The sequence below is a fragment of the Manis pentadactyla genome, chromosome 12, assembly GCF_030020395.1.
Source record: "Manis pentadactyla isolate mManPen7 chromosome 12, mManPen7.hap1, whole genome shotgun sequence".
NCBI classification, from domain to species: Eukaryota; Metazoa; Chordata; class Mammalia; order Pholidota; family Manidae; genus Manis; species Manis pentadactyla.
Window position 1 is genome coordinate 32,342,717 of NC_080030.1, and position 21,342 is coordinate 32,364,058.

The 21,342-nt window shown below is 35.4% G+C and overlaps 1 long non-coding RNA gene across 3 annotated transcripts; it reads left to right on the top strand.

Moving 5' to 3' along the window:
• Window positions 1-628: 628 nt before the first annotated feature.
• On the top strand, window positions 629-17,440 carry LOC130679923 (uncharacterized). Of its 3 annotated transcripts, none has more exons than XR_008992916.1 (4): window positions 629-1,362; window positions 2,329-2,376; window positions 16,128-16,193; window positions 17,275-17,440. It is a non-coding gene; the product is annotated as an uncharacterized LOC130679923 (long non-coding RNA). The 3 variants fall into 3 exon arrangements; XR_008992914.1 differs by lacking the exon at window positions 17,275-17,440 and adding an exon at window positions 8,101-8,237 and having other exon boundaries at window positions 16,128-16,217; XR_008992915.1 differs by lacking the exon at window positions 17,275-17,440 and having other exon boundaries at window positions 16,128-16,217.
• The last annotated feature ends 3,902 nt before the right edge of the window (window positions 17,441-21,342 follow it).

The following is a 21,342-nucleotide window of genomic DNA, read 5'->3' on the forward strand; positions in this document are numbered from 1 at the left end:
GTTAATTAGAATACTCTGGGGTCAAGTGACAATTTCACTCTCATTTTTGTCCTGAGGTCACAGCAGGATTCTCCAGAGGCCATGGGCCCTGAGGCGACAGCCTCAACCCCACTGCTAATGGCGTGTGTGCTTGTGTGTTAGACGTTCTCAGTTATAACCTGTGATATGGTGAATCTATAACCTGATAAATAGCTGGAGATGTAACCTACATACACAAAAGCTCTTAGAAGTTCAATATTTTTAAAGACTTTAACAAAGTCTTTAGACCAAGAAATTTGACAAGTGCTGGCATATTTTGAGTGAATGGGAGTAACATTTATAACATTGCAAGAACTGAAAATTTGGACTACATCCCCAGATATTGGAGGCTAGGGTCTTAGGTACACTGCCGTTCATTACTGTCAAGTGGATGAATAAGTATAAGTGAAGAAACATGTTCACTCACTGGCATCTATGGAAGAGACAACTTTAGGGACCCTCAAGGACTAGGAGAGTATCTCACCCATGTTGGGATCAACAATAACAGTGCTGGAACACACACTCTGTTAAAAATGTCCAAATGGAAAGATGAATGTGGATTTCTAAAATATCTTAAACACTAGGTTTGACTTTCTATCTAACAAATGAATACTTTTCATCAGAGAACAATGAATAAAATTAAATCTAACCCAGCCCAACTGGAGCCCAATCATGCACAGGTAGAGATTCCCTTTTTGGTCATAGCTATTCCCTCTCCATGAACATAATGAAAAATCATATTTCTAGTTGTTACAGATACATACATAAATATTGGTAAAAACTTGTAATACATCAATGCTTTTATCACATTGCTGGGTTTCATCATATTTTTAGAACCCAGTTTTACCTGAGAGTAATGCCCTATGCCCAAGTGGCTGTTGGGAGCCATCCTCGCTTACACAATGCTGAGGCCACCACGCTTCTGCAGGGCATGGATAGCACTGGGGCTAATGCCTGATGTGTAATTACTATATCTATAAAAGACCAAGGGTTTCTCGGAGCTGCTCTAGTAAAATGCCCTGCCAACTCTGCCTTTCTTTTCATGTAAAGGTCAACCACAGCCTGTCTGTTGCTCCAGCTAAACATCTGCCTGAAACGGTCACTGTGCTCATGTGTGCATGGAACTCTGAGTGAAGTCCAGAAGGCTCCTCCTGAAAGTGTACCCCATACATGCTGTTTTTCTAATCTAAGAAGTGCACATCTGTCATCAGTGTGATTTGTAGTAAAGATTACGTTTGATTGAAATATCAAGTTACTGTAATGCAACATGAAGATAAATGAAGATCTGCATTTAAATCTCTTTGGGTGTTTTTGAAAGACAGCTGCCATGGACTGAATTCAGAGGTGAATTAATTAATTGACAAATGCCTGCACTCATTCAACAAATACTTAATCAAGATTCTACTATGTGCAAGAAATGATTTTGGGGAAAGGAATTAGGGCAATGGACAGAAGATATGGTAGCTGCCCTTATGGAATAAGAGATATATAAATCAGTTAACTGTACAACGAATTATGTAATTATGCATGCAACTGGTGCTGCAGAGAGGGATAAAGGATGGCATAAGAAAGTGAAACAGTGAGACTAGTCCTGTTGATGTCCCACCCTGAGGACAGAAGCATGAATTCTCTGGGAAGGCTCTGAACCTGGGAGAAGGAACTTGCAGGTTTATCTGGGTTGACAGATGCCCTTCTGGCAAAGCTAATTTCAGAGGGCTGCCTGTCTCTGAGGGCTCCCACCTTCACTCAGTTCTGGTTGTACAAACCACTATTTTACCTGATTCTGTCTGCTATTCAAAAGATATTTTTAAATATTTATCTGTCTGGTTTGAAGGAAATGGTTTTGGCTAGTAAAAGGCTTGCCATATTAGCAGAAATAGAAGGCTGTGGTCAAGGAAATGAACAAAGCTGGTGTAGTGCAGAAAGAACAGTGGTCAGCAGGGCATCAGCTGCTGCTAAGTGATGCTATGACCCATCCCTGATATATGGGGCCTTGCACCTGTCTGAATGAGGGCTCTGGGTGGTCCCTGAAGGGGCACATGCTCCTGAATGACAGTATCAGATATGTAGTTTGAAAAGCCCATCCTGGGTGTAATGTGGAGAATATATGGGAAAGGGGCAGAGGAACACCACCACTCAAACAAGACAGGAAAAGCGTGCGGTAGGCATGTTTGGGTGGCGGCCGACCTGGGCTACAGTGGGGACAGTGCTGGAGGGGGGACGTAACGAGACTGGGTAATATTTTTGACATGGAGAATTTGCAGGCATCCTTAACATGTCCTTACTATTTATTTTCATATTATATTCTAGAACTCAGGACGAATGTACTGTTATTGGAGGAGCTGTGATTTTTTAGAGGTAACAGTTTTGTGTTAATCACTTTTAACAATCTTTTTTCAAACAGTAACTAACATGACTCTAAATTTTAATTTTAATGGTTTGATTTCATAAGAGTTGTGCTTTCACTTGGCCAAAGTTCACTTAAAAGTCAGACACCTGAAGGCAGAAATAACAACCAAAATGTTACATAAAATATGTTTGCTGTCTTAAGAGAAACTGACACAGGGAATCTCAGCCAGGTGTGCCATCATGTCCCTAGTTCCAACATCTGAACACAAGATGGCCTTTTGACAGTCTGGTCTGCTATTTCAATTTCTTTGGATTTTTGCATGTAGTTTTAATAATTTACATTATTATGGACTGCTAACAAATAAGCAGAAAATGAAATACTGCTAGCATTGAATACATCAAGGAAAATCAATTTAAATGATTAATTTTTTGAATAACATCAGACTTCTAAGTAGAGGATATATTTTATCAAGATATCATGTTTCAATTCATCTCCATCTCCATCTTACTTTCTATCCCAAATCCCTTGAAATAATTGAAAAGATATTACAAAGCTGGAAAGAAAAGAAAGAGTATAATCAGGAGACTCAAAATTCTGAATTATGTCTCAAAGATAGAAAGCAAACTAACTAGGCTGGAGAAGAAATGGAAGTTGAGAAACTACATCTCAAAAAACTCCCAGAAAAATATTACAGGAACGGCCAGAGGACCAAAGGGAATGGGAATCAGTAAAAGAGCCACAGGGAGAGGAAAGCATTTGGGGAATTATCTGGAGCTTCTGGACCTTAACAACTGCTTTTAGTTCAGCAGGAACAGTCGCTCTGTGGCCCCCAATGTGTAATGAGCAGCAGGGAGCCGAGCCGTCCCCTCCGGACCAGACTGCCCACGCGGCTGCCTCAGCCAGGTTAGGCGGTTGGGTCCGAGAGATTATAGCTTGGGAAGGAACAAAACAGAGCAGAGCCTGAAATATTTCCAGACTGCAAAAAAGAGCAGAGAAAAAAGAAAGAAAGTTATATACCTGCAGTTTAATATTCAGTGATTTATCTTTGGAGGCAATAACAAACTCCTCTCTAATTTCATGATAAATTGGGCAAAAATGAGTAAGTATGTGGTGTATTGGTATAGTACAATAAATATGCTTGAGCATATACACCTAATCCCCCCACATACATAATACAGTATATGCAATAAAAAAAGAATGAAAATATTTTATGAAAACATGGAAATTACATAAATAATTTTATATTAGGCTACAAAGAGTCTCTGTAGATTAAAAAATCATAAATAACAGAACATATTTCCTAACCACAATATCATAAGAAAAATTAGAGATTAAAAAGAAAAATTTATTGCTTGGAATGCATTTACTATAAAAAAGAAAAAAAATAATTGAACTGTATGTTTAAATTATGATGATCAAAACTTACCCAATATAATAAATCTAAAAGGAAAATATAGGAATTAATACAAATCAAAGAAGAAATCAATTAAGTGCAAAGCACAGTAGTAGACCCTACTGATGAATCTAAAACACAGCCTCTGAAAATAATCAATTAAAAAGAATAACAAAATTTATATAAGTGTGTTAATACAGCTACACATACTGCATGAGGAAGGAGAGGAAAAACAGACATGGAGATAATTGGAAATTATAAGAAAATACCATCTACAACTTAAGAAAATCAAATTTGAAAATGTAGGAAAACAAATTACAAAAATTATTTAAGAAAAAATAGGAAGCTTAATCAATAGCAGCACCGATTACAAATATTTTGTACATGTACATCCCAAAACATATTATTGAACTCTTAAAAGAATGGTAGGTATTGATTCAAAATATTGATCAGTAACAGAAAAAAATAAGTCCAGAAACAGATTCATAAACATAATGAATTTAACTTACGTTAAAGATGGCATTTCATATCAATGGACAAGGGGTAGATTTCCACGATTTAGAAAACATTAAATGCTTCCTTTTATCATGCACAAAATTATTGTTGTTTAAAAGATGTGGATGTTCTTAGGACATATGTGTATTAGAAGAACTGTGAGACTATATTTTTGGCATTGCTATAGGAGTGTTGAGTTTGGAAGACCCAAATCTCAGAAGCAGAAAAGTTTGATTGGCTTGGTTACATACAAATGAGAAACTTACAGATAATGGGAGCCAACATAAATAAGACATATGTGAACAACTAGGGAAAAGATTTAGAAGTTATATAGCTGAGAAAATGTTAGTACGTGTAATGCTTAAAGTTACATAAAATTTAAAAGGTAAAAATATGGACAGAAATACTCTAAATGTGTAAATAAAAGGATGTCAATCTAATAATATGGAAAATGCTGACTGAATTAAATATTTTTCACCCCCAAAACTTCATGAAATTAATGTTCATTATAGCATTGTTTCAAAAGGGCAAAAATAATGGACCAGATAAATACTGATCAAGAGCAATTTTTTAAATTAGGGTGTGCATATTATACAAGAGATTATGAAAGCACCACAAGTTATTTACAAGTTTTCTTATTATAAATATCTTTATACAAACATCTTAGTGCATATGGCCTATTTTTGCTATGAATGCATTTCTGCAATTCAGTTTGGTAGGTTAATGATTATGCACATATTAAAAATTCTAATTCAAATTTATAAATTATTTCTCAGAAATAAATTTGCTTAGCTTAAAGACATTCCCACAAATGGTGCATTGGTGAATAGCAACACAACATTTTTTCTACTGATACGTCATAATTTATTTTGCCAATGCTTTAATTTTGAAAATATTAGATTTATTCAGTTTCTTCCAAATGAAACCTTGCTCGTGCATCATTTTGCTTATTTTGAATTGTTTCCTTATAATTAATGTTCAGGAATGCAATTACTGGGTCATATATTAAGCATTTTAAGTCTCTTGCTATATATCACCACAATGTTCTCCAAAAGTTTTAGGGCACTGCTTTTACCTAATATTATAGGATTAGTTGCCAATTTTTCTGTTTTATGGATCAGCTATCTTTTTAAAAAAAGATATTTTTAATAAAAATAATGTCTAGAAAATTTAGATTATAAAAATATAAGGAAAAAAGAGAATAATCTTGCTACTTAGAGATAACTATTCTAATGCTTAATTTACATGCTTCTAGATGTTTTTGTACACAGACATGTGTAAGAGTGTATGTTTAAGTTTTCCTTAAAAGTGAGGATTGTCTGGTACAGGCCACAGTGGCTTCTTTTAAAAGTGTCAGACATTGTAAGTATTTTCACATTTTTGAAGACTCCTCTATATTTACAATGCAATATCTCACTGATATTCCACCTGTATAAGAGTCATATGCTTTGTTTAACTGATTACTTATTTTGGAAAATTGGAGCCAACATTTGTTTTTTGTATGTCATCTTCTTATTGCTAAACAAAACCAAAAAAATCTTTACAAAGCAGAAATTAATAAGAAAAATTAGTGTGTCAAATCAATGACTTATTATGCAGCTATTAGAGAGAGGCATAAAGGGCAAGATTACACATCATTGAATGAAATATTTATAATGAATATTAAATAGAAAAACCAAACTAAGTTGATTGTGCATTCTGATAATATCTATTTTAAGCTATAAATGCCTCAATAGTGATGAAAAGTTATAAAAATGTTTTAAAAATTTACATTGCATAAGTATTAACATTGTGTTTTTATATGTAAGATTTCTATGACTGTAGTTTTAAGTATTGTCTAGTTTCAGAAGTATTGGCAATAATTAACTATTGTTAATTTTCAGGTATAAATAATAAAACATTTAATTAAAGGACTTGTTCACAATCTAAACCAAAATAGCAAACTTAAGGCAAATATTTAAAAGGTTTAGAAGTGTTTTTATTTTGTTTTGTTTTTTTAAATAATTAAACTAACATCAAACTAAAAACTTCTGCACAGCAAAGGAAACCATCAACAAATGAAAAGGCAGCTTACTGAATGGGAGAAAATAATTGTAAATCATATGTCTGATAAGAGGTGAATATCTAAAATACTGAAATAACTCAAGCAATACAGTAGCAAAAAACAGTCATTAAAAACTGGCCATACAATGGGAATAGACATTTTTTCTGAAGAAGACATACAGATGGCCCATAAGTTTATGAAAAGATGCTCAACATCACTCATCATCAGGGAAATGCAAATCAAAATCACAATGAGATATCACCTCAAACCTATTAGAATGGCTATTATTAAAAAGACAAGAAATAACCAATGTTGGTAATCATGTGGAGAAAAGGGAACCCTCATATACTGTTGGTTGGAATGTAAATTGGTGCAGCCACTATGGGAAACAGCCTGGGGGTTCCTCAAAAAATAAGAAAGAGAACTATAACAGGATCCAAGCAATTCCACTCTCAGGTATTTATCTAAAGAAAATGAAAGCGCTGTCTCAAAAATATATACACACCTGAATGTCTGTTGCAGCATTATTTACCATAACTAAAACATGGAAATAAGCCAAGTAAACACCAAAGAATGAATAGATAAAGAAAATATGGTATCTATGTATGGTACATATATATGATATGTATGTATGTATGCAATGGAATGTTAGTCAGCCATTAAAAAGGAACGTGATCTTGCCATTTGTGACAATACAGATACTCCTCAAAAGCATTATTCTAAGTGAAATAAGTCAGAGAAAGACAAATACCATATGATCCCACTTACTTGTGAAATTTAAACAAGAGCAGCCAAAACTAAGCTCATAAATACAGCAAAGAGATTGATGGCTGCCAGAGGCCCAGGGTGAGGGATGGATGAAGGGAGTCAAAGGTACACATTTCCAATTATAAAGTACTTAAGTAATGGGGATATAATATGCAGCATGGTTACTGTAGTGAATGGTACCATATCTGCATATTTGAAACATGCCAAGGCAGTAGATCCTTAAAGTACTTATCACAAGAAGAAAAATTTGTAATTATGTGTGGGGATGGATGCTAACTAGACTTACTGTGGTGATCATTTCACAATATAAATAAGTACTGAATCATTATATTGAATACTTGACATTAGAATATGTTATACAACAGTTGTATTTCAATACAAATAATAGGTATCTAATAAGTGTAGTATATTCTGTTTAAGTAAAAAGCTTTCAAATAATTCTCTAATAATATTTCTTTAACTTTTTTACAATCCCTATTAGGATTTATGAAAAAGCCTTTTCTTAGGCATTTTTAATTTTTGTGAGTGCTATAGACTGATTTAGTTCTAGAATACCTCAGATGATGAATACCTGAAGTATGTAGCTTCCAATTAGCTCCACAAATTTAAAAACAGGCATGACATCTACATGCAGAATTTTGGAACCAGGAACCATTAGTAATTCAACAAGTAGAGTGGTGTTTTACCTATAATGTGAAAGGATGCTCTGAAAATGTTATATATTCCGAAATCAGAAATTATATTTTTCATTTGAGAGCTGCTATTATATTTCTGAAACCCATACTAAAAGATTACGTTCTATAGAAATTTTTTAATACATAAGCATTACATGGTTACAGATAGAGCTCCCAGTTTTATAGTCTATAATACATTAAGAAAACTTTTCAGGTTGATGATCCAAGATTTTTATTCTTCAGTGGCTTTGAAGTCCTTTGGGGAAAGAAACTTAATTAACTTTATTAACAGCAGTTGTGTAACAATCAAAGACTGAAACGTTAATTTAAAAAAAACCCTTCACTGTTTCACATTCAGAATAACAACCCTGGTAAAATAACATGTACCTCAAGATGGGATACCTAATAGAAGACAGTTTGAGTAAATGCCACTTTCTCAGCCCATTTCCTGAAAGTTGCCACTCAACACCAAGTCTGTCCATGTGAAATGTACAGGTAACTTTTTCATAATCATCATCTTCGGGGCCAATGTGAGTCACCTCCAAAGTCCCACTCACCATGATAAATCATGTTAGTTAATAGAACTGAAATAAATAGATTGACATCATATCCTAAGTACAGCATGAGGGGGCAAGATTATCATGAATAATTCTTTGACATTTCAGCACCTTAATATTATGCTTAAGGGTAATGGGCATGTATTGGCTCTGTTCTGAAGCATGTATTGACATCAGGGACTGGTGGCAATGGAATATTTTAATATTGTGAGAACTTGCCTAGCTCACACGCTTAGGATCCATCTCTAAAAATTAGGATGCAGACCTTCAATTAACTGTGTGCTAAGTTTCCAATGTGCGATCAGTGCCAAACTGCACCACACGGTGGAATCAGGAGAATCCCCACTCCAGGGCCACACAGCCAGCTCGAGACAGGCCTCCGTGCTCCCCTTCCTAAACATGACACATTTCGTTTTCTCTTCAGTCGGTCCATTTCCTAATGTAGGAAATAGAAGGTCAGAATTCATTTTTTATTTGACATAAGACATTATATTTCCTGAAGCCAGTTCTCCATAATTGAAAAATGAGAACACCAAAGGGCCAATCGGTGGATTACATTTTTCTTTTTCAAGGGAAAATTCAAATTTATTTCCCCTAAAATCTCAGAGTTGGAAAGAAACTTAGGTATCATCTAATTGTGAAGCTTGTGTTGAAATATCCCTTGATAATAAGCATGCAGCCTCCCCTGATCCCTCTGAGGCTGGTACTGGAGACGCCCGGAGCAGGCTAGAGACTCATGTGGGATTGGAATGTGGCTGATGGGGCTTTAATTAGATCTTTTAAATCTCAGTTTTATGTAAGAAAATATCTTGAGGATTAATTATTTAAATATGTAGACATGTTTTGGGTATTTTTAAAAGATATGAACGAAAAACAAATGAAGTGTATGGCCTAGCCCAAACCTACCAGGGGTTTGAAATTCCTTGAGTAGGTAACAGGAGCAATGCATTCGGTAGAAAGGTGATAACGTGGAAAGAAGCATCAGATGATATCAATTTGCCAATGGAAAGACATCCCAAACCCTTCTTCCCTTGCTCTCCCCAACTCTAAAGTCTTGAAAGTCACGCTTGATTTGAACACAAAAGCAATATTCAGAGCTGAAGCACCTACTTTGTGACCATGACTTGACCAAGGAAGTCCACAGCAAGTTTTCAAACTGTGAACCTGGACTTTTGATACCAGAGACACTAAAAGAAACTGAATGCAAAACCTTTTGTTAAGCCATGGTTTGTAGATTTTCTGTTAATTCCAGAAGAATGAACCCTCACCAAGGCACATACCAACAAGAGTAAATGCTTCTGGTTTGTTAGACTCTATAAATTATCATTTTTGTTAATTCTATTAAATATTTGTGGTATGCCCTATATATAAGCAATCAATGCCTAGTGAGTACAAGATATTGTCCCTGATATTTGTCTTTATTTTATTCGTTCAAGTATCATCTATGTGCAGTAAAATGTGTGCATCTCGTGCTCAGCATCCATCCCCATCAGTATGGACAGCTTTCCCATTACTCCCAAAACTCCTTTATGCAGTTTTGCTGCTTTTTAATAAACTCCCTCACCCTTTTAATACACGTAATCAAGTTTATTAAACTCCCTCACCCTCAAACATAATCATTTACATGACTTCTATCGCTGACCTACTTCTTTCGGTTATTTTAGAATCGTTACACAAAGTGTCACACACATAAGGTCAGACAACTGCAGTTCGCAGGGTGTCAGAGAAGGCCTCTTCCTACATCCCCTTCTAGCTCCTGTCACACTCCCCAGAGGCTTACTCCTTTTTCTCTGCCCCTATTGGCTTTTTCTGCTGGTTTCTTTTGTAACCGTAACAAATAGCTTGCATCAAATTCCTTTTCGAATTAACATTCATTACTTCAAAATGTAAAAGAAAAGAGTTTAGCTAGTACATCACTAATTCACCCTCTCTCACCCATGTTGTTAGTTCTTCCTCCTTTTCCTCAATATTTTAAATACTACTTTAAAAGCTTTATATTTCCCAATATGATAGTAAGGAAATATGGATACCCAAACTCTTAATATGTCCTCTTCCTTTTATTATTCTTCTATCAACTATAATTTGCTTTTTGTTAGGTAAGTTAGCATTAAGAATTAATCTTGCAATCATAGCTAAGTCTATTTTTTGTCCATAAGTTAATTCTTAACATTGAACACCCCCCAAAACAGGATTTACCTGAGAATGATTGTATGAAATTGTCTCAATTCCAGGATGCAGATGAAGCTAGGATTACATTTCATACTCTACACTGATCATTGGAAAATATTCCTAATGGAAAAGTTCAGTTGATTGAATTCATACCACATCAATGAGCATTTTGTTTCTTATTTCCCACTAGAGCTACTCGTTTCCTTTAGTTTTTTTATAATAGTTGCCTTCCTTATGATCACTTTTTAAATTATTTCAATCCTTTGACAATTTTTGGAATTTGTTGAAATTAGCTTTACTAATTTTCACATACTTACAGTTTTGGAAAGTCTCTGAAGTCTATCTGACAAGACTAGTATTCTGCAGTTTTAGGGTGCAATATATTATGTATTTGAACTAGAACATGTTTGTTAATTGTTTTATTCAAATCATTAATACTCATTCTTATATCTTTCTGCTAATTCCACCAATTACTAACCCAAATAAATTTAAATCTCCCATTACTAATTGCTTCTTCTGAGTCATTTTCTGGTTTTATGCTTTTTCACATTGCATTAGAAACATATAAATTAAAAATGGCTTTATTTTCCTAGTAAATTGATTGCTTTCATCATTTTGCAAGAACCCTTTTTATCACTCATGATGCTTCTTGCTTTAAAGTCTACTTTGACATCCATAGAGCTATCTAAGCTTTATTTTGATTGGTATTTGCATGGTGTATCTTTTATTTTCCATTTTTTTAAACCTTCAATCATTCTGTGTCCTTATATTTAAGGTTTATCTCCTAATTATAAAATCTCCTACTACATGGTTGAGCTCTAATTTTGTCCACATGGTACAACCTTCCTGTCTCCCTTGGGAGGCCCTCTTCTACATCACACCGAGGAAGACTGGCCATCTCAGCTTATTCAGAGGAGGGCTCTGGGGAATCCGAGCTTCAGTCAACCAACAGAGTGAGCTATTAGGGCCACCTCCTGCTGAACGATGTGACTCTGAGTTTCTCACTTTTTTATTTGCAATTGCCAAGTGCACTCAAAAGAATCCATCTCATACTGCTTGTTGCCATTACTGCTGCCATAACTGTCAAGTGCACCAAATAATTTGTTACAGCTGTCACTTCATCACAGTCTACCTTGGGTGGTATCTTGATTAATTGATGCCAGTGTATACCAAGGATTACGATCCGATTTCCTAAACAGTTCAGCCCTGCATTTAAGCTCAGGAGCAAAACCAAAGCAATTCCCAAATTCCCTCCTTCTGGTCAGTATCGTGGGAGGGTCCGCCATGCTTATTCCTCCCTAGTCAGGATCCAGTGAGGTGAAAGGAACAACACAGTGATTCGCACACACCTGCACACACCACAGTAAAAACTTCCATGCATTAAAGATTCAAAAAACATCTTAAAAGTCTTCAAAGACAGAATTAGAAAATACCTATGGATAAATGACAGCCAGATTGGCCTCAGACTTCTTGGCAGTCAGAATGGATGTAAATATAGAATAGAGAAATATCCTTAAAATGTACAAGAAAATGAGCCTACATCTGGGCTTCTATCTATGTCAAACTATCATTCAAGTGTGGAGTGATATTTCAGACATGCAAAGATAAAGAAATTCTGCTCTCCATACATTCTTTGTTTAAAAAAATATCTGGAGGGCCAGTTTTTGCAAGAAAAGTAAACAAGTCAGGAAGAATGAAGCATCAATAACAGGAGAGAAAAAATCAAGCAAATTATTTAGTCTAAGTAAAAATTGAGTTTTCAAATGAGTAAGTTATGTTCTTGGATGAAATGATAGATCCTAGTATCATAGAAAAGGTGAGGAGGGAACCAGAAAAGTGAAAATATGATAAGCTATATGTGTTGACTAACTTCTAAATATAAATTAAAAATGTTAAGCACATGCTAACATTTTCATAGTAATCACCAAAAAATTTAAGTAGATGGTATAATGAAAAATACTTAGCAAAAAATGGACCACAGAAAACTTGGCATCTCCAACAAGAATCAGGTAAGGGAAAAAAGCTAACAACTAAAAAACATGATAAATAGAACATATGAAAATATATGACAGGAATAACTACCAAACATAATAATAAATATGAAGGGACTAAAGTCATCTATTAAAGACAGATTCTCAGAAAATCTTCCTAAATGAAACATAGCAAACAAAATCGCAATGACACAAGAATCTGTGAATAAAAGGACATTAAAATTTCCTGGGCAAATGCTAGCAAATTAACAATAGTAATAAAATATAACTTGGGGTGAAAGCTGTTTAAAAAGTAGGGAAATTCACTTTGTTGAAAGGAAAAATTCTTCAAGATTGTTTAATAGTCATGAATTTTATGTACCTAAAATACAGCTCTCATTTATGAAAAACAAATAGAGATTTGTAAAACTGACAGAATTCAAGGAGAAAGTGAATCCTTTAGTTACAAATGTAAACTTATAACAGATCTTTCAGAAATTAGCAGATCATGCCAGGAAAAAAAAAAAAACAAATATAGAAGACAGAATTTCATGACTGAGAAGCCTTATTATGCATGCATTTGTAAGAACAGAGACAAACCACTAGAAACATCTATATATGGCTATTTTGTAATACCTATCATATAAATAAATTGGTTAGCTCAACAGAGTATATTAACATTTCAGTGTGAACCTTTCAAATCTCCAATTGTTAAAAAAAGCACATATGTTAAAATTCAACATCAAAAACTGAAAAGAATAAAGTAGCATATTTTGATTCGATTTTGACAAAATCAGAGTTTAGACTGTCCCATTCTCCTACTGCCATCTTTTGATTTTTTTGTCCCAATTATGTAAATATTTATTTATGATGAAGTTCTAATATTGCAACCTCCCTCTTATTTGCACATGTATGTGTGTGTTGGTGTGTGTGTGTGTGTGTGTGTGTGTGTGTGTGTAGAGAGAGAGAGAAGGAGAGACCTAAGCATGATTTAAAGGCTGCCCTGATGACTTGAATATGCAGTCAAGTTTGTGCAACACCAGTAGAGCGTTTGTTACCAAGTGTGGCTTGCTAAGTCAAGTATAAGCACTGGTCTACACCGGGAAGCCCTTCTTCACCAAGAATCTCAAAATTTAGGTTCTCCCTGTTGGTATGCCTCTAACTTAGAAATGAAATCATTTGATTTCTCTCCTTTTGTGTCTGCTTTTGTAGATCTAGGAAAACAAAGCCTGACATGCTTATCTTACAGACTTAACATTGGAATCTGACACAATTATAGGTGAATGTATTTGGAAGATTATAAAGCAGTCCAGGTTTATTGCACTGCTATTAAGTAATCCAAATTTATGGCCTAATTTAAACAAGGGAATTGCCTTACAGAGAAGTCTCTCTTAAATTGTTCATTTATTCTAAGACAAAGAAAACAAAGATTGAAGATGAATATTTTTCCTAATCAATTTGTAATTAAATTACAGATAAACTTTACATGACATGTTAATGAAACAGTACATACCTAAAATTGCTAATATGTGATCAGTGTAAAGATGCTTTTCCAAACGGACATCTTTTTCCACATGTATAACAGACTATAACCCCTAAGAAACAGAATAGCAGCTTGTTTCTTTAGAAATGTCAGGATGAGCATTTGCAAAAAGATTCCTGGAAACTGCATATCATTCCAGGTTGCTTGTTTAAATCCCATGAGCACAGAGGTCTCTAGCAGGGCTGGTGGGACAGGAAGCACAGCGTCTCGTCTCTTCAGGCCTTACCTGGGAGACAACCCCACTCCCTTCCCACGGCTCGTGCTTCTTTCCACAGAATCACTAGCCCGCGTGATCTATTCAGATGACAGTGTCAGAGCATCATCAACTCCAGAAATAGTTTGAAATTTCCAGCCTCATTATCAACTGATAAAAACACCCTACAGTTATTTATTCATTAGGAGCCCAACAGAGGAAAGTGGTCTCAGTTTTCTGAAGTGTCACATTTTGGAGGTAAAATAAAAAAAGATTTGCAAGCGACACTCTTGTTCCTGTTGGCTTGCCAGCAGCAAGCGTCATTCTGGCTTAGTGGCACCACCGTGCCAGGGATGTGGTGGAGCAGGACTCTGCTCCGGGCACCTTCTCAGCTTTCATTTCTCTTAAGAATGAGTTCTGGGCAGGTTGCTACCTCACTTAGGTTTCAAATTCACATTCTCAACATGACCAGCAGAGTCTATGCTCACACACAAATATACATAGCAATATTATATTGTAGATATGACTGAATCTTGTCATAACACATCATAAAAAATCATAATCAGTGAAATATGGTTTATAAGGTATATATTCTTGTAACTGCCATATACTGTAGAAGTCCTAAATCAAAGTCATCTTAAAATCTGGTGCAAAGTGGGCCTTACTTCTTCTAAGTTTTATCACATGTTTTATGTAATAGAAAGCCTCATCTTTTCACTTGCATGATCTCAATATTATGTCTATACTTCAAATTGACCTCCTATTAATCTACTAACCTATACACTGTGTATGTGTAAATTGTCCATAAACTTTTTTTGTAAACGCAAAATTATTGTTCATTGTGTAATCTAAAAAGGAACTATCAGCATATTGGAAAGATATTTTGAAGTTGTTTCTGCCTTAATAGTCAGGGCCTTCTATAAAGCATCAACTCCCTCATGATACAGAGAAGAACAGGCACACTGTATTAGCAGCCAGATGCATCAGACAATTTTGAAATGAATACACTGATACAGAAAGGAATTCAAATGAAACCACAGGTAAATTTCCTTTTAATAAAATATAAGAACACTTATAAGAACTCATGCTTATTCTATGCTCTCTAAGAGCCAGGATTTGTGCAAAGCATTTTTGTGTGTGTATGCTATATATATTTTTTTTATTTGGTCTTGGGAGTAGGTGTAAAGCCCATTTTAAAGTTAACAATTTTGAGATAGGGTGAGGTTAATGCATTTACCCAAGGCAGGAAGTCCCACCAGCAGGAAGTCACAAAGCTGGGAGTTAAATCCTTGCTTTTAATCATGGTGTTTTTCTTAAACAGGAACACATAATTTGAGTTATGTAAGTGGTAGTGAAGATTCTGTAATTTGCACCCCAAATTTCAGTTATTTATCATCCCTGAACCCAGGGTAAAGGTTAATAGGGAATGAAATGATGTGAGAGGTATGTCACTGTGACACAGACAAGAGAAATGGCTGAGCGAAGATGACGTGGATGAGGGCTCCTTAAATGCCATCTGTCAGGGTCCCTCTGAGGTAGGAGAATGCCACTCTCTCATCGGATCAAGACAGTTGTGTCTCTGTGTAAACTGTGCTTTCTATTAATGTTTGGGAAATGTGGCCCCCACTGTTTTAATCACATTCTTCATCTCAGATTCTGATTATATGTAATACACAATTCAAATTTTATGTGCACATACATATGCTTATATCTCTAGCTTAAGTGTCTATTAAACTGTAGGTAATCTCTGTGATGTAGAACAAATTCCATTCAAACCATTTTTGTGGTTTCTACTCAAGCATTATTATAAAGAGGTATGGGAAGTAAGCAAAGCCAGTTCATAGTTAGTGTAAAGATGACGGTGGCCATGTCAAAAGAACATATACTACAAGATTCCTGCACTATTTGAACTCATAATCTGAATTTCACTATATAATGTCCATTTTTCCTCAGTGTTAACCATCTGAGTTGAAGACCCACTGTGATACATGTGCGTGCACAGATCAGAGGAACTTTCAGGTGTGCAAAATCCCTGGGGCGAAGCTCTACAGTGAATTTCAGTCATGTTTCTGCTTTTGTTTTGATAAAAATACAGCTTTTTCTCCTGATGTTTAGATGTGGAATGCATTGTCAATAATGTCTTCCCCACACTACTAAATGAAAAATATCTTCTAAAATAGTGAAATAGTCTCTTATGAAAGCAGGCAAGTAAACAGGCTTAGTAATGTTTATGCATCAAAAGAAAGAGGTGACCACTGATGAATCTCAAGCCTTGCCACACATATATCACCGTATTTCATACAGAGGTTTTTCAAGCTTGAAAAAATTTAAATGAATTGTGTTTAAATGTTGTGGATTCTGGGAAGCTTCAAAATGTAAGGCATGTAGCCTTTTAGTAACTAGAGAAATGCCTTTCACCATGGAACGGCAGCTACCGCAGCCTGGGTATCGCTGAGATCATGCTGATTCACTCGTCAACCTTGATCTTCATCAGATCTCTCATGAAGCAGATGGAAAAAGGAGATAATTTGGTAAAAGAACTGTACTTCAAGCAAATCTAGGGTATGTGGAGTAATTTTACAGCTGTGAAAAACCTGATAATTGAAAGATCATTTATAAAGGATTCGTAGTGGTCTTCCTCTATGAATTACGGTAATCTATCAACAGAATTTTAGTCTGAACGAAACTGGGCCTTTTTACAAACAAACATTGTCTATGACATTGATTTCAAAATCAAGTAAACACAAGAACCAGGACATAAAGCATCCAAACACAGGTGGCTCTTGTGTATAGGCATAGATGATGGAGATGATGCTTAAACTATAACCTCTCTTGGTGTATCAAGCCTCAAAACCAAAGCCTGTGAGGGTCCCTGTGGCGCCCACAGCCCCCTCACCCCCACCACTTGTGGAAGCAAGACCCCTCCCAGGGCCTTCCAGCCCCTGTACACAGTGGGGTACAGTGGTCTGCTATGATGACAGGTATACAGACAATTTTTGATGTGAAGAAAACGAATTCATCAATCAGTTTTGAAAGAAAGTATTATAAAACTAAATAAAATGGGGAATAAACTGGATCTCCATTTTTTTCTGAGTTCCAGGTTTTGGAGGGTGTGAAGAACAAGAACCAAACAATGTTGTAAGGCTGAGGAAATGCTGAACGCTTGGAAGTATTACAGAGTGGAGAATTTACTCTCAAGCTATCCTTTAAACTTAGTGTATTTTTGTTGTTCAGAAAATCGGCAAAAGGAGGATCGCACTTATTGGCAATTATTATTTTAAGTCCTTCATATATGTTTCTAGAGAAATAAATCTTTTGACTAACAATTATACAGATGTTAGAGAGTTTTAGGCAATATTAGAAAAAAGTGGTTGGGCTTTTTGTATGGGTTAGGAATGAATTGTTGTTTTTCTCATTTAAATTAACCTATTATAGACTTCTGCTATTTTAAAATTCACTATGCAACAGATATTTAGAGAAAGGCTAGACTCAGATAAGTGACTTCACTAAATCTTTTTTTAATCATATTTAATCTTTGCAATTACCATTCATCCCAAATTCTCAAGATCAGTCTTTAAATGTATGGAATTCAGTCCTGGCTATGTGGAAAGTATAAGCTGAAAGCTAAATTTATTCCGTGTCAGGATTCTTATCATGATTTCTCCAGAAGCAGTCACTAAGACAAAGAACTATTAAGTGATTAATACAAGTCCATACATTTAACCCAAGAGAGAAAGAAATGGAATTTAGATTAACTGACTCCTGATCTAGTGCTCTTAATAATGAGTTCCTGGGGCTTCTGACCCAATTGAAGAGAAAGTATGTTAACAACAATAACAGTTAGTGCTTCTCTTAATCATTATTGTGCTCTTGTTGAAGTCAATGCCTCTACGAGTCGCTGGGACCATAGCGTGGTTATCAGTTATAGTCTGAGGAGGCGAAAGCAAGAAGACATTAAGATTTTCGGTCATGAGAACTAAGATGATAGGTTTACCCCACTCACAATGTAGTGCCCACCTGAGATGCAGGGAGATGTTAAGACAATGAACTTGTCAGGAAGGAGATCCAAGAAGTGTGCTTGTGTATAAATGTTTTCACAATATACATGTAAATAAGACAATACCTCTTCAGCTATTCAGTTACATATATTTGGGTGAACTTGCAGTTGTCTAGGACAGACTGTTGAATGAGTTCTTCACAGACAAGTGACAATACATATAACCATTAGTTTAACATTAGAGATTTTAAAGATATTTGCCAGTTACAGGATAACAATTTTCTCTTGTTCCAAAATAATTAATTTGAGCCTGTGCTCCTTTGGGGGAAATTATTGGTATCTTGCTTATTAGAAGCCTATCACTTCTACTGATCTCTCTGACATATTTTATGCCATTCAGATAATGCTTAAAACAGATGTATGCAAAAATATATCCATAGTCAGTGATTTACTGAATTGACTGTTTTAGATTACATATTTCAAATGCAGCACAATTTTGGATTAAAACATTATTAGAAAAGTAACATGTGGACATTAACAACATTAAAAAACAAACATAAATGTGAAGCTAGAAAAAAATACAGAGAAGAAAAATGCTCCCCTGCCCATATTAATCCCACTTCACAGTGGTCATCACAGGCACGTATATCTTTCTGAACTTCATTTTGCACATACATTACATATTGTTCTGCAACCTGTTTTGTTTTGTTGGTGTTTGGGTGGGGGAGGGTTTGTATGTGTGCAGTTTTTGCTTTTTGGTTCATTTCAGAACCTCTTTCCAACATATATTCGTGGATATTCATACAGACCTAGTACATTTTCTAAAGAGATCATCACACCGCATTTAGACTTTCATTTCCTCAGGAGTACTCTTCTTTGTTATTGATATCTGGCCTTGGGTACTTTATTTTATTGTTCTCAATGTAGTATCAGTATCGAAAATCTTTAAATTCAGGTTGAGTTCCTTTAAGCCTGCAACAATGTCAATGTACAGAATCGCAGAGCCACATAAATTCTTAGTTCTGGTCTCCAGCACCGTTGTCCCAGGAGGGTGACATGAGTTGCAGGGGCTTGCCAAGATGATTCCAAGTTGAAAGAAGAGACATCTGACCTGAAATCTAAAGAACTCAAGTTCTTAGCACTGTCATCAAATTCTCTTTGTGAGCTTAGGCCTTGATTATCTCATGTGTAAATTAAAGATATCAAACTAGATGGTCCCTAAAATTATTCTATGATTGTGTTTCACACAGCTAATCATTAATTTTCTCTCTCTTTTTTTTGAAGTAATTCTTTTGCAGATGGGTTTCTGTAGTGCCAGATTGCATATAATTTTCTTTACTCAGACACTCTGATTGTTGAGCAAGGATATAATATTACTTATTCAAATAGATATACTTATTCAAAAATACATTTGTGAAATGTTCCTCTATTTCTAAAGCAACATAAACTGTTGGTTCACTAGTACTCTATATAAACTTCACTCTTCCTGGACGTAAGTTCAGCACAGTTTATCAAAAATAGTATTTCATCTCTGCAAAGTTAAAGCTGGCAGTGTCATCCACGCCCTGTGTAATCATTCCACATGATGCCTGGGACTTCACTGTGATGAGCACTAGAGGTACCTTCTTCAGCATCAAAATCCACCTTGCCTATAAGCCTGACACATTATTGAGTTTGGGAAGATGCCATGTGATACATACTGATCTTAAATCAGTAAGGATTACTCAAATGCTCATTATTCATTCAAACACCACAGGGGTTTTTGAAGAGTTAAGCAGTAAAGGACAAAAAAATAAATTCTCAATGGTTTTGTTAGTTATAGAGAGAATTTCCAGGCATTCCTTCAAAATATGACAGAATCTGGATAAATTAAAAAAGGAATATTATGAGTTTGGGGCCTCATTGAGGGTGTCTTTTGGAGCAAGGCAGAGACAACTTTATCTACTATTGTTAACACATATCCAGTTATCTCCTGTGCCAAAAGGTAATTCCCAGTAGCCAAGAATCAATGTATTACATCTATTCTAGATATAATGCCAGCTGCTCACAGAATGGAATGTGTGATGTATTAGCCAAGAAATGTTGTGTGAAAAGATAATGATGAAGACAACAGCTTAGATAATGTTTTGGGACTGGTTTCATCACATTAGTCCCAATTTTCAAACAAAATTAATACAATCTAGCAAACCCAAATCAAGCTCACCCTATGTGCAAGGTCCTTTAGTAGAAGCGTAGTTGGGAAAAAATTGAATGGAATTATTATTATTCAACCACAAAATAGATTATGGTTAATTAAGCCCAATAAAGCTTGTGCATACATAAATATGAGATAGTTTTTTGTAATTCTATATAAAAGGCATTTACAGAAATACTTGGTAACAGGGAGAGGTGAAGCCTCCAGATGTCACATTATGTAAGGTGTCTGTAATTTAGCACAGATAGGAAAATGTTCACATGTGTTTCAAATAATCCTGCACTTTACAGATACCAATAACTAGAGTATGATTCCACATATATGGCATTCTGAACAAGCGAAACTCTAAGAACTCAAATATGTGGTTGCCAGATGTTGGAGGGGAAGGGATGGGCCTCAAGTTTGGGGTAGGCTGAATAACGGTCCCCAAATATGTCCACTTCTTCATTCCCACATTTGGCTGGGCTCCAAATAATTACAAGGTCCCTTTTAAGAAGGATGCAGGATCAAAAACACAGGAAGATGGCAATTTAATGAAAGAAGCAGAAACTGAAGTGATGCAACCATGAGCCAAGGAACCAAGAAGTGCCAGACGTTTCTGGAAGCTTGAAGAAGTAAGGGGTGTATCTTTCCCTGGAGAAGGAACTGCTCTGCTGGCACCCTGATTTTAGCCCCTTCACGCTCATTTCTGACTTCTTACCTCAAGGACTGTAAGAGAATAAATGTGTGTCATTTAAAGCTACTATGTTCGTGGTAATTTGTGATAGCAGTAACAGGAAACTAATACAAGCAGCCAAGAAGGCCCTTTTACAGTAGATCAGATCTATATATTGATTATGGTGGGATAATATGACTGTATATACATTTGCAAATACTCATTAAACTGAACACCTAAAAAAGGAGAATCTTGTTTTATGAAATAACACTATAATAAATCTAACTCAAGAAAAGTAGGCAAAAAGATATATCATGTAAAT